The sequence below is a fragment of the Schistocerca cancellata genome, chromosome 1 (genome assembly GCF_023864275.1).
Source record: "Schistocerca cancellata isolate TAMUIC-IGC-003103 chromosome 1, iqSchCanc2.1, whole genome shotgun sequence".
Classification (NCBI taxonomy): domain Eukaryota; kingdom Metazoa; phylum Arthropoda; class Insecta; order Orthoptera; family Acrididae; genus Schistocerca; species Schistocerca cancellata.
Window position 1 is genome coordinate 181,457,126 of NC_064626.1, and position 14,830 is coordinate 181,471,955.

Consider the following 14,830-nt stretch of genomic DNA (forward strand, 5'->3'; position numbering starts at 1 on the left):
CAGTTAGGAGTAACTTCGAGAGCTCTGGCCACGGGCAGGTCATTTGAGGGTTTTTCCAAATCCAGCGCGGGGAAATGGCATTGCGTGTGCGTGGAGTAAGCTACAAACCCGAGCCGAGCCGAGCGTCGGCGGAAATACACTCCTGGAAATTGAAATAAGAACACCGTGAATTCATTGTCCCAGGAAGGGGAAACTTTATTGACACATTCCTGGGGTCAGATACATCACATGATCACACTGACAGAACCACAGGCACATAGACACAGGCAACAGAGCATGCACAATGTCGGCACTAGTACAGTGTATATCCACCTTTCGCAGCAATGCAGGCTGCTATTCTCCCATGGAGACGATCGTAGAGATGCTGGATGTAGTCCTGTGGAACGGCTTGCCATGCCATTTCCACCTGGCGCCTCAGTTGGACCAGCGTTCGTGCTGGACGTGCAGACCGCGCGAGACGACGCTTCATCCAGTCCCAAACATGCTCAATGGGGGACAGATCCGGAGATCTTGCTGGCCAGGGTAGTTGACTTACACCTTCTAGAGCACGTTGGGTGGCACGGGATACATGCGGACGTGCATTGTCCTGTTGGAACAGCAAGTTCCCTTGCCGGTCTAGGAATGGTAGAACGATGGGTTCGATGACGGTTTGGATGTACCGTGCACTATTCAGTGTCCCCTCGACGATCACCAGTGGTGTACGGCCAGTGTAGGAGATCGCTCCCCACACCATGATGCCGGGTGTTGGCCCTGTGTGCCTCGGTCGTATGCAGTCCTGATTGTAGCGCTCACCTGCACGGCGCCAAACACGCATACGACCATCATTGGCACCAAGGCAGAAGCGACTCTCATCGCTGAAGACGACACGTCTCCATTCGTCCCTCCATTCACGCCTGTCGCGACACCACTGGAGGCGGGCTGCACGATGTTGGGGCGTGAGCGGAAGACGGCCTAACGGTGTGCGGGACCGTAGCCCAGCTTCATGGAGACGGTTGCGAATGGTCCTCGCCGATACCCCAGGAGCAACAGTGTCCCTAATTTGCTGGGAAGTGGCGGTGCGGTCCCCTACAGCACTGCGTAGGATCCTACGGTCTTGGCGTGCATCCGTGCGTCGCTGCGGTCCGGTCCCAGGTCGACGGGCACGTGCACCTTCCGCCGACCACTGGCGACAACATCGATGTACTGTGGAGACCTCACGCCCCACGTGTTGAGCAATTCGGCGGTACGTCCACCCGGCCTCCCGCATGCCCACTATACGCCCTCGCTCAAAGTCCGTCAACTGCACATACGGTTCACGTCCACGCTGTCGCGGCATGCTACCAGTGTTAAAGACTGCGATGGAGCTCCGTATGCCACGGCAAACTGGCTGACACTGACGGCGGCGGTGCACAAATGCTGCGCAGCTAGCGCCATTCGACGGCCAACACCGCGGTTCCTGGTGTGTCCGCTGTGCCGTGCATGTGATCATTGCTTATACAGCCCTCTCGCAGTGTCCGGAGCAAGTATGGTGGGTCTGACACACCGGTGTCAATGTGTTCTTTTTTCCATTTCCAGGAGTGTATATCATAGAATGCGTCCTCGTCGGAGTACAACACGAACGCATCGGCCCCTCTCCCACGAATTTCTTCTGTGGGCCGGATTGCAAGAAATATCTGCCGGATCTGGCGCTAAGGTAACTTGTTACCCACTCGTGTGGTCGACAGAACGTCCGTCACCGCTGGAACATTTTAGGAATAGATTACGATACATGTGAACGTATTCTGCGTGAAGAATTGAAAATGAGAAAGACTGTGGTGAAGTTTGTGTGCGACGACTCTTTCAAGTCGATCAGAGGGAAAATCACTTTGAAAGTCTGCAAGAGACTTATGCAACTGCTTCAGCACTATCTAAACTTTCTTTCAAAAACTGTTAATGGTACGGAATTAAGCAGCAGTCATCGAAGTGGAAGAGTTCTTCATCTCGGTTAAAGGATACTGGACAGTTGAAGAACAACATTCGATGCTTACTGATGTATAAAAATATATATATTAACGTAATTGCTCATAAAGAGTTCGTCTCTCCTGGCACGGTCGCTAAAGAGTTCTATCGCGATGGTCTATGACGTTTGAGGGACGACTGGGTACTCCATCAAGATCTCGCACAACCGCATACAGCCTACATTATTCAGGAATTTTGACTAAAAACAAGATGACAGTTGTTCCTTCATATCCACCAGACTTCACTCCATGTGACAAGTTTGGGGCACGAGGATTTCATACAGTGGATATGGCTGAAACGCTATCACAGAGGGTACTATACATCCTAATAAAGAATCCAGGTTTTTGTAATTGCTGTTGTGGTCTTCAGTTCAAAGACTGGTTGGATGAAGCTCTCCATGTTACTCTAAACTGTACAAGCATTTCATCTCCAAATAACTACTGCAACATTACATTCTTCTGAATCAGGTTACTGTATTCATCTCTTAGCCTCCCACTACGATTTTTAACCCCCCCCCCCCCCCCCACACACACACACACACACACACACACTTCCCTCCAATACCAAATTCGTGATCCCGTGACGTCTCAGAATGTGTCCTATCAACTAACCCTTTCGTCTAGTCAGGTTGTGCCAGAAATTTCTTTTCTCATCAATTCTATTCACTGCCTCCTCATTAGTTACGTGATCTACCCATCTAATTTTCAGCATTCTTCTGTGGTACCACATTCCAATAGCCTCTGCTCTCTTCTTATCTAAAACTGGTAAGACGAAATAATTGTAATTAGTTTTTGGGAACTTTAGGAAGGCGTCTCCTAAGAAATGAAATATTCTTGTGCCATGCACAGTTTAATAGTATTTTGGCTATTCCACACGTGTCAGTCAGGCAGCAGCAGCCGACTGAAACAGACGCACAACAGGAAAGTAACCGATTTTGTGACTTTTACGAGTTTCTAACCAGGGCCGATTTGTGTAATATCATATGTATGCTTTAATAGATTAGTTTCTTGAGTTTCTGCGTGATAACTTAATATCTAATAGCCACAGTTCACGCGTTTTCGTTTGCTTCGGAAAGTAAACCGATTTTGTGACATATTACAAGTTCCTAATCAGGGGCAAATTATTTAGTTTCACGTGAGTGCTTCAGTACTAAGATTTTTGAATCTCTGCATATTGATCTAATTTATTAGACACAGTTCCTGCGTTTTCGTCAGCGTCTGCAGTAAAGTTCCACAGCACATGTCAACACTCTTTTTATCTGGGAAGTGTAGTTTTCCACGGTCTTTAATATGGTTACGGACTGTGGTTGTTGTGCGCGGATGCGAGTCGAGTTGGTGACACTTCGCTCTCAGCTGTAGGCTGTGATGGCTTCGGTTACACAGCTTAAGGCTGCAGTGGATGGACACCACTGTTGTGGGCCAGCCGAAGGGATCCAACGGACGTGCAGCACGTTCGATTCCTCTGATCAGTCCTCACCGGTGCCACCCCAGTTACTGTTCGCTCTGAGGTTGACCCCTCACCTGTGGTCGAGTGGGATGTCGCCCAGTGCGTAGCAGGTGGCGAAAGACTTCCCAAGGGGCCGAACGTAAGGCCTCCCCGATTATTGTGACAAAACAGGTTCCATGTGCTGCCTGTGACTGACGCTGTCGCTGAGCCAGATGCCATCGCCTGTCCTGTTTCAGAGGAAATCTCTCAGCCCGAAAGATCAGGGCAATCGCAGAGGGTGGGATTACCAATAGTTGGGACCCCTTAGGGACATGGCTGCCAAAAAGGAGAAGAAAGACATTTTGCACTCCGTGGGCATACTGGAACACGTCCTTCCGGATACTATGGAGAGCACAGGGTGCAGCCACCTCCAGGTGGTGGCTCACATTGGCACCAATGATGTGTGTCACTTTGGATCAGAAGATATTCTCTCTGGTTTCGAGCGGCTAACAGAAGTGCTACAGGCTGCCAGTCTTACTTGCAAGATGAAATCAGAGTTGACCATTTGTAGCATATTCGACAGGACCGATTGTGGACCTCTGGTACAGACCAGAGTGGACTCAGGTAATCAGAGGCTCAGACGGTTCTACGACCGAGTAGGCTGCAGATTCCTCGACTTGCGCCACAGAGTGGTTGGGTTTCGGGTTCCTCTGATTAGGTCAGGAGTCCAATATACGCAGAAAGCTACACGGGTAGCAAAACTGTGTAGCATGGACTGGCCAGTTTTTAGGTTAGAGGGTCTCGGAAAAACACAAAAAGGGCTTCCGTCACAAAGGGTGCAGGCCGAGCACAGGAAGAACGTAGATACGGAACTATCGGTATAACGGTTGTAAATTGTCATAGTTGTGTTGGGAAAGTACCAGAGTTCCAAGTACTAACAGAAAGCCCTGATGCTCAAATTGTTAAATAGACTGAAAGCTGGCTGAAGCCGGAGAGAAGCTCAGCAGAAACTTTAATGAAGAACCTAACGGTGTTCCGAAAGGCTGTTGCTGTTAGAAGTAGTTTATCTGCTCGCGAAATTAAAGTACATAGTTGCTGTGAGTTAGCGTGGGTAGAGGTCATTGTTGATAACCGGAATAAAATAACAATTGGATCCTTTTGGTTCAAATGGCTCTCAGCACTATGAGACTCAACATCGGACGTCATCAGTCCCCTAGAACTTAGAACTACTTAAATCTAACGTAAGGACATCACACACATCCATGCCCAAGGCAGGATTCGAACCTGCGACCGTAGCAGTCGCGCGGTTCTGGACTGAAGCGCCTAGAACCGCTCGGCCACTGCGGCCGGCTTGGATCCTTTTACCGACTCCCAATTCAGATGAAACACTTGCTGGAAGGTTCAAAGAAAACTAGAGTTTGATTTCAAACACGTAGCTGACTTATACGATTATAGTTGGTGGTGACTAATTTACCCTCGATATGTTGGCGAAAATACATGTTTAATTCCAGAGGTACACGTAAAACATCATACTAAATTGTGCTAAATGTATTCTCTGAAAATTATTTCGAGCAATTAGATCAGGAGCCCACGTGAATAGTAAACGGTTGTGAAAACACACTTGGCCTCTTAGTAAAAAATAATCCTGATTTAATAACGAGCATCAAAACGGATACAGGGATTAGTGAACACAGGGCTGTCGTAGCTAGATTGAATACTGTAACCACGAAATCCTCCAAAAACAAAAACCTATTCAAAAAATCAGATGAAAATTCACTTGACGCCTTCCTGAGAGACAATCTCTACTCCTTCCAAATTAACAATAGAAGTGTAGACCAGATGTGGCTTGAATTCAAAGAAATAATGTCGTCAGCAATTGAGATATTTATACCAAACAAATTAACAAACGACGGAGCTGATCCTCCTTGGTACATTGTTGCAGAACCAACAAAAAAACATGCCAAATCCAAACAGACGCAAAATCTCTAAGACTGGCGATCTTGCCGGCCGGAGTGGCCGAGCGGTTCTAGGCGCTTCAGTCTGGAACCGCGCAACCGCTAAGGTCTCGAATCCTGCCTCGGGCATGGATGTGTGTATGATGCCCTTAGGTTAGTTAGGTTTAAGTAGTTCTATGTTCTAGAGGACTGATGACCTCAGAAGTTAACTCCCATAGTGCTCAGAGCCATTTTTGAACTGGTGATCTTTTGCAGACACTCGAAATTTAGCGCGGAGCTCAATACAAAATGTTTATAATAGTTTCCACAACGAAACTTTGTCTGTAAACATGGCAGAAAATCCAAGAGATTCTGGTCGTATGTGAAGTACGCTAGCGGCAAGACGCAATCAATGCCTCCTATGCGCGGTAGCAATGGAGATACTATCGCAGACAGTGGTGCCAAAGCAGAGTTATTAAACACAGCCTTCCGAAATGCCTTCATAAAAGAAGAAGTAAATATTCAAGACTTCGAATCGAGAACAGCTGCCAACATGAGTATCTAGACCTAGATATCCTGGGAGTATTGAAGCAACTTAGATCATTTAATGCAGTCTTACAGTTACACATCTATTCGCTCGTATATATCTCCACAGTCGTCTCTCACCCCTGTTATTTGTGGCCTGTGGTGCACGTCAGTTTCCTTGGGGCCGGTTTTGGAAAGCGCCATTTTGCACGCACGGCACACTTTAATGACGGTGCCACGCGAATAGTTTAGAAACTTAGGCGTTTCGGGAATATTTCCACCCTTGGCCCGAAAGCCAATGATCGTTCCCGCTTGGACGTCAGATAAATCGCTCCGTTTCCGCATTACGACGACGGACTGGACTGTTTCACTTGTCACCGCCCCCTACCCCCCCCCCCCACCCAGCACGCATTATATACCCACCACTGCTAGTGCAGCCTTCTGCCGTCTGTGAGTCGTTACTGCACGTTGACATCAAGCCTAATCAGAGGTCACATTAACGTGACTGGACCGTGTATAGTAGTGTAAATATTAGCAAACTGTTGCACTTATATGAAAACAAATGAATCACTCATCAGGCGTAATGATATGGAGGTGACTACATCTACATCTACATTTATACTCCGCAAGCCACCCAACGGTGTGTGGCGGAGGGCAATTTACTTGCCACTGTCATTACCTCCCTTTTCTGTTCCAGTCGCGTATGGTTCGCGGGAAGAACGACTGTCTGAAAGCCTCTGTGCACGCTCGAATCTCTCTAATTTTACATTCGTGATCTCCTCGGGAGGTATAAGTAGGGGGAACCAATATATTCGATACCTCATTCAGAAACGCACCCTCTCGAAACCTGGCGAACAAGCTACACCGCGATGCAGAGCGCCTCTCTTGCAGAGTCTGCCACTTGAGTTTGCTAAACATCTCCGTAACGCTATAACGGTTACCAAGTAACGCTGTGACGAAACGCGCCGCTCTTCTTTGGATCTTCTCTATCTCCTCCGTCAACCCGATCTGGTACGGATCCCACACTGATGAGCAATACTCAAGTATAGGTCGAACGAGTGTTTTGTAAGCCACCTCCTTTGTTGATGGACTACATTTTCTAAGGACTCTCCCAATGAATCTCAACCTGGTACCCGCCTTACCAACAATTAATTTTATATGATTATTCCGCTTCAAATCGTTCCGCAAGCATACTCCCAGATATTTTACAGAAGTAACTGCTACCAGTGTTTGTTCCGCTATCATATAATCAGAGAAGGTAAATGATCCAACAAAGCTCTATTCTGATTTCCAAAAGACAAGAAACAGCTGGAAAGATGGTGTAATGATAAGTGGCTGTGTGGCATTAAAAAAAGAAGTATAGGAATGACGTGGATGGATGTAGCGGAAGACTAATGCATTGAAATGTCCGAAAGACGATGTATTCAGCAGTGGACCTTAAATGGCTGATAATAACAGCATGATGATGGCCTCCTAATATACGGTGCATTTAAAAAGAAATAGGCAGCATGCTTTAAAACGTTATATCCTGCGGAATTTGGTGGAGTCCCAATAGAGCGCAAGCTCCTAAACTCGTACCTAGAGGGACACAGGTAAACATCCATGTGATCCATGTTACGGCAAAGAGAGCACGCGCAAGCATCGACCGAACACTGCACTCACTCATGTAGAAAACAGTGAAATGGAGGCTTCAGGAGACGAGCGAAGGGGTACAGTGCCCTTTCTGACAACAGAAGCCGGCCGTGGTGGCCGTGAGGTTCTAGGCACTTCAGTCTGGAACCGCGTGACTGCTATGGTCGCAGGTTCGAATCCTGCCTCGGGCATGGATGTGTGTGATGTCCTTAGGTTAGTTAGGTTTAAGTAGTTCGAAGTTCTATGGGACTGATGACCTCAGATGTTGAATCCCATAGCGCTCAGAGCCATTTGAATCATTTTGACAACAGAAGTAGCGAGTCGAACGGAAATTGATAGAGGAATGGCACAAGTGTACGGAGAAAACTTCATGTCCCTTGCAAATGTGAAGGTACGTTACGTTACAAGCAATTCGGGGCAGAATGGATGTAGTTGGCCGATGATGAACGATGTGGAATGCCACACCGTGTTGTATACTGTACAAAAAATATGTACGGGTGGTGGTCTATAATGTCAAGCCTGTCATGTATGATTCTGCTAATTGATTTTTTTTAATGAGCCTTCTGACTGGTTTGTCTGTAGCTACACAAGTGTAACTGAGTTAGGTGAGAGAACAGTGAACCATGAGAACTAAGTTTCGGCAACAGAAGGGTGTGGCAGATTTCGGTGAACCTTACTGCATGGCTGGCACTGCTGCTCTCCCGCAGTTATCGCGAAATACTCGCGATCGCAACGGCTATCGAATCCGAGCATCATTACTAGTGTCCGAAACAACGACCGTTAAACGTGACCGCAGCATGGTGGCGCGTACGTGTAGACAAGAGGCTACCGCGGGTGAAGCGGCAGCTGGTGGACGTTCCAGGAAACAGAATGGAGCCGGCTGGTTTATTCGGGGTAGAGGACCCAACAGTGAGGTCGTCGGTCCCAGCGGATTACGGTAGGATGGGGAAGGAAGTCGGCCGCGCCCTTTCAAAGGAACCACCCCGGCGTTTGCCTGAAGCGATTTAGGGAAATCACGGGAAACCTAAATCTGGATGTCCGGACGCGGGTTTGAACCATCGTATTCCCGAATGCGAGTCCACTGTGGAGAATGGGGGTGGAGCGGCAATGCTCAGGCGTTTTGTTAGCTGGTCGGCGCCTCACACTATGTGCCTACAGCTTCAGAAAAGTAGTTCTGGTGACAACTTGCTGGATGATCAAGCGGCTAGCTGTCACCAAGTGGGCTATAGAACTCGCCGCTTCCATTTTGCACCAGAAGTTTCCTAAAGTGGAGCACCCTCAGTCATTGGGACGGACGTCTTTTCTGGTTTCGTGCGCGCCTCAAGACCAAGAAGACGCTGCGTTTTTACTTCAATCTTAATAACGACCGCCGCCATATTGAACAGTTTATCAGTTCCTCTCAGAAAGACGGCAGGGGTAGGGAATTTTTATTACAAGATTGTTTTAGTTCCTGTAATTATTTGCATGCTATAATTCGCCACTGCACGTGGCGTTCTTGGGAGGGTACGTAACACGGTGTGTTGTTTATTATAGCCTTGTGCTTTTATTGTTTCGATTACAAGAAATTATGCTTCACAATCCTCAATTTAGGAATTGTATTTTGGAAATATTAATTGTAAATGTAAATTATTTTCACAACTTTTCCAATATCGGAACTTGTGATTTTTATGGCTGGCGAGGTTGAGGGAGAGGGGAATATTTATATTTTTGAAGAGGTACGTTCCGACACCTGAAAGTTTCGAAATGAAACACTGGTGACCTCCATTAAAGAAGAGAGGCCGTATGTGGAACAGTGTTGTTAGGAAGTCACTACAAATGGGTCATACAACCCACTACAAAAATATCATACCACCATTGAAAGTATCATTCATTTTTATTTTTCAACCTCTGCCCTCCTAATACCATCTCGGCCTAGGATCTTGTATTAATTGACCTATGTTCCATAGTTACAAAAAAAAAAAAAAAAAAAAAAAAAAGAAAACTATTTAAAACAAAATAAAATTCAAATAAACGCGCTCACTGCCATAGTTTTTTGCACTTGTCAGGATGAATCTGTTCACTGGCACTGAATTCCATATAGTTGGAAACTCATCACTTTTATCTACATCCTAAGATTGGTAAAGATGAGCTGTGGTCATTCTTTCAGTCAGACTTGGACGGCTGGAATGTAGTGCAGCAGCCGCCGTACGCACTGCGATGTCAGGAGAGTTCCATTGATTGTAGATCAAGATAGCCGGTTTCTCAACCAGGTTTTCATTCTGGATATCTTGCGGAAGACATTAGTTTACAAAGGAAATTAATTTTAAAAAATAATATTGTAAATTCTGAAACTGGGGTGTATCACCTTTCACCTTTCGTCGTTTGTTAAAAAATTTTACTACTTGCCGATAACCATGGTAACAGTAACAACCAAACAGCTTATAATCTGCTGACAATATTGATATTTATCTTACCTGAATACCCGCTCGCACTCTGCTGTGGAATGCTGAAGTGATAGTCCTGTTAGGGCAAAGTCTGCTAAAGTACCATATAAATGCACACCGTCATCGGATGAGATTTGTCCAATCTGAAAACTACAGAGTCCGCTAGAAAAATGTATACACTCTTTGTCAGGCACTATCGAGATATCGACATTGTCGTTCGATTTGACTTACGAATGTGTTGTTGGCTGGAGCACGCTTGACATTCTAGCAACGAAAATGTATTGTGAAGCGTTTTTTCAGGTTTGATAATACCGTTGAAGTGCAACGTTAGTGGAGGCGGGAGTTTGAATAGAACCGCCAAACTCCCCTATTAATTAAACGCATAATTGGCAAGTTTGAATTTCATGGAACGATTTGTGATATTCACAAAGGAAGATCAGGAAGACAGCGTACAGCTACAAGTCCCGCTTCGTTGGCTCTCGTGTTGGAAACGTTTGTTAATTCTCCACAGAAGTCGGCTACGCAATGTGCACGTGAAGTGGGGGTTAGCAGTACAAGTGTACGAAGAATTCTGAAAGCTGCAAAGTGGAAAGTTTACAGCCCACGATTACTGCACGTCGATTAATGATGACGCTCCTGATCGCCGAATGCAATTTTGCGAATGGTGTCAGCAAATGGTAACTGATGACGAACAATTTGTGACGAATAGTGTGGAGAGACGAGACACAATTTAAACTTAATGGAACCGTGAATCGGCATAACAGTGTGTACTGGGCACGGGAAAACCCGCATGTTTATGTGGATAAAGCGGTCAGTCTACCAGGGGTTTATGTGTAGTGGCTCAAGAGAACCCTTCTTCTTTGATGATACTGTCACTGGAGAAGTGTACCTGAAATGTTGCGCACATGAATATTGCCAGGTATACGTGCGCTTTATGAAGCTGATAACGAGGTCTTATACCAAAAGAATGTGGCGCCACCACACTACCACCTAGCCGTACGAGCTTTCCTGAATGACAATTTTCCGGGGCATTGGATTCGATGAAGAGGGACCATTAAGTTCCCTCCACAGTCGCTAGATCTAACACCCATGGACTTTCACTTGTGGGGAACTGTGAAAGATAACGCCTATCGACGTGAGCCACGCACGCTGAAGGAACCTCGCCAGGAGATTACAGTGCGACATGTGCAGCGTTCTCCACTGTAACATTGACTGACATATTGCGGGGACCGCTCGTCGTTCTGTTATGTGTATAGCCGCCAACGGTGAACATTTTGAACTTTTAAAGCAACCATGTGCTAAAGTGAAGGTTGTGCAACATGTTTTATCAGTTATTAAATGTAAAATAAACACATACATAAATACTTTTCGTTCCTTAAAGTGTGTATACATTTTTCTGGCGGACTCTGTATATACATTGTGCTTTAATTAGGCCGCTGTTTACATACATTTAAAGCATGATATAACACTTTTCTTTCATATACGAAATCAAGCGATAATTATTTTATAATTTCATAAATTCATTTATTATGAAACATTAATGTATCTCATTCCAAAATCTTTCAGGTTTAGATTCCGAAGAAACACGTGTTGGAACCACAGCCAAAGGCAAAGAGCGCCATTCATCATCTAGGTTTTGTATTCCAAATGGTTTAAGCCGTTGAAGAAGATCTATCATTGTTGTTAAAGTGGTGTAACTTTTCTCTCTGTGAGAGACAAGACTCTTTTTGGAGACAATACAGATAAATGTTCTAGCAGAGGATCATTAGATTTACACCACATCTGAATTTGTTTATGTCCATGAAATAAGAAGTTGAGGCATCTCTTCCTAATTTCCCTTGTAAGATGAGGCATGGCCAAAACATCCTTTGATTTCATTGCTTCCAGTTCTATACCCGAATACATGTTGTTAATGTCCAAAAACCTTGTCTCACCTGCAGCCTTTATCTCGCCTGCAGCCTCTACAGGATCCATAATAATTATTGTATGTAGAGATTCTTTGTGAACATAACCTTTTCAAACGATTTTTCTATTTGGCACTGCGACTTTGAAGATTGGAAGTAAGTATTCATTGTATTAAATTTGGGCAAAATCTGCTTTAGAAACTGGAAATACAGTTCAATAAATTGATCACAGGGCAAGTTTAGGATCTGTTTGGATTTATTGAATCTTTTCTGTTGCCCACTGATCAACAAAAAATTAAATTAATGCATCCGACTGCTCCAACATTTGTTCGACAATAGAAAGAAGTGAAAGTCAACGATTCTGCGCTGGATGTAGAATTTCATGTACTGTAAGCTACAATATTTTTGAAATTGAGCTAGTTGACTTCACCGTTTGCAACTTAGTTTTATGTAATTATGTACTTCTTCTTTTTCTTTCTTGGCACTACAGCTCATGGTGAGCCTTGGCCTCTTCTACAATTTCCTTCCATTTCTCTCGGTCCTTTGTCAATACGCCGGCCGCGGTGGTCTCGCGGTTCTAGGCGCGCAGCCCGGAACCGCGCGACTGCTACGGTCGCAGGTTCGAATCCTGCCTCGGGCATGAATGTGTGTGCTGTCCTTAGGTTAGTTAGGTTTAAGTAGTTCTAAGTTCTAGGGGACTGATGACCACAGCTGTTAAGTCCCGTAGTGCTCAGAGCCATTTGAACCATTTTTTTGCCAGTACTCTCCAGTTTCTATAGCCCATCTTCCTAAGATCTTCGATTACTCCAGCTTCCCATCTGGCTCTCGGTCAACCACGTCCTCTCAGCCCTCCTGGCTTTCCTTGTAATATTCTTTTTGGTACTTCTGTATCATTCATGCGAGCCACATGTCTCGCCCACCTCAGTCTGGTTGATTTCACTATCGTTCTGATGGATTAGTCTTTGTATATGATATACAACTTATGGTTGTATCTCCTCCTCAGTCTTCCTCTTTCACAGATTGGGACGATAATTCGTCTAAGTACCTTTCTTTCAAATGCATCCAGTTTCAGGCTTCAGAGGCATATGTAAGCACTGGTCGTATAAGTGATTTATACATAGTTAATTTCGTGGTACGAATCAGGAGCCTTGAGGATAGAAGTTTCTTGAAATGTTCAACTCTCTCTGAGGTATAATTGCCCATTATTATTGCATTTGGCATGTTTTCTCTATGTGCTTTTCCAGCTGCCATATATTTTGTTTTTTGTTCATTAATAATTAACCCCGTGTTCCTACTAGCCTGTTCAAGAGCTGTAAATGTCTCTTCCATTGTTTTTTGGGTTCTTGCTATTACATCTATGTCATCTGCGTAGGCGAGTATCTGCACTGATTTATAGAAGATCGTTCCCCTATTCAGAAGGTTTGCGTTTCTCATCACCTTCTCCAGGTCGGCATTAAAGAGAAGACATGCCAATGCAACCCCTTGTCGCACTCCGTTTTTTATACTCAGTGTATTATGTAATTATGTATATCTCTTGAAAATTTCTCACAACGAGTAGGAAGTGTCTTGACTCTGTCATTGGCATACGAGTCAACTGCATAACAAATGCATTTTGTTAATGTAATTATGAGAAGAAGCTCCTTTAGTCGGGTCGATACTGAATTGTGTTTCCTCACCATAGCATGTGCGCCATCTGAACCAAAACGAATGACGTTTACTAATGGAATAATATGTTGTACTAAGGCGTGAGTGAGTTTCTCACACAATTTAGCCCTAGTTTTCTTCATTACAGACACTTCCATTATTTCAGTCATAAAAGCATATAACATTGCAAGTAGAACTGACTGAAACAATATTGGTACTATCATCCGTTAAAATAGAGAATTTTACCCTTTGAAGTTAGAAAAAACATTATTTTTATAAGAAGATGCAGTTGTACTTCTTATAATACGCGTGAGTTTGCTCCTTTTCGTAATAACATTTTGTGCTGTCTTAGGATCAGGAAACGCACGTTTTAACGTAGCTGTCAAATGGTTAGTTGTATCAAAAGGAATATCATGAGCTGCAAGCAACGCAGCGCTCTTAAGTTCGGCTCCGTAGTTTGTTTCTCGAATGTTGACGTGCCTTTAGGCAAAAACTTTGCAAAAATTCCACATTATTTTTCAGAGATATCATTCATTATATTAATGTGTTTTTTTAACTGCATGTGTTACTTTAATACAGCTAGACTAGCTGCTATACAATTATTACAGCGTTAGAATTTTGCCTTATAGCAATTCCTACGGTCCTTTGCTAACCATGAGCGAAACGCAGGATCGTCTTCGCATGCTGTGCGATATTGTTGAAGCCTGTGTTGAGCTTCCTCACCTTTTGGCATCTCACCCTCTCAGTATTCTTTTTCTGTGCCGTAGAAACACCGCACATCTCTTTATCACTTCTTGACATTACATACGCTTAATAAATAACACAAATTAACACAAAATGTTAATTTTATATGTTGTTTGGCGAGGCGCGCTAGGTAACGAAGAGCTGAGAAAGATTATTAAACAGCTCACAGCGCAGCAGTTGGTGTACTGCGAAATCATACACTACAGCAAGCACCAAGCAGAAATCCACTGGTGGTGAAATATTTAATATTAAGCCAAAGAGTAATATACACAAAGCGCTAAAATGAATCTTAACTGCACAACAAGGTGCTTAAACTCAACTAAACAATCTTAACGTGAGTGTAGTTCAATGTTGCGCACGTTATAAAACATACGTTGTCTTGTGGCTACGAAGGCTTTCCCGGCGTAATAATTGATAATATTCTTCTCGGGTATGCAGCCGTATCATAACGTCTTCATGACACAATATTTCCGCAGTTCCGGCGAGATCGTGCATCAGCACTCTCACCTGAAGATGGCGGCCAGTAGGACCGCAGAAATATTATGTCATGAAGACGTTATGATCCGGCTGCATACCCGAGAAGAATATTATCATACGTTGGCTTGTTGGAAGTCAGATCTGG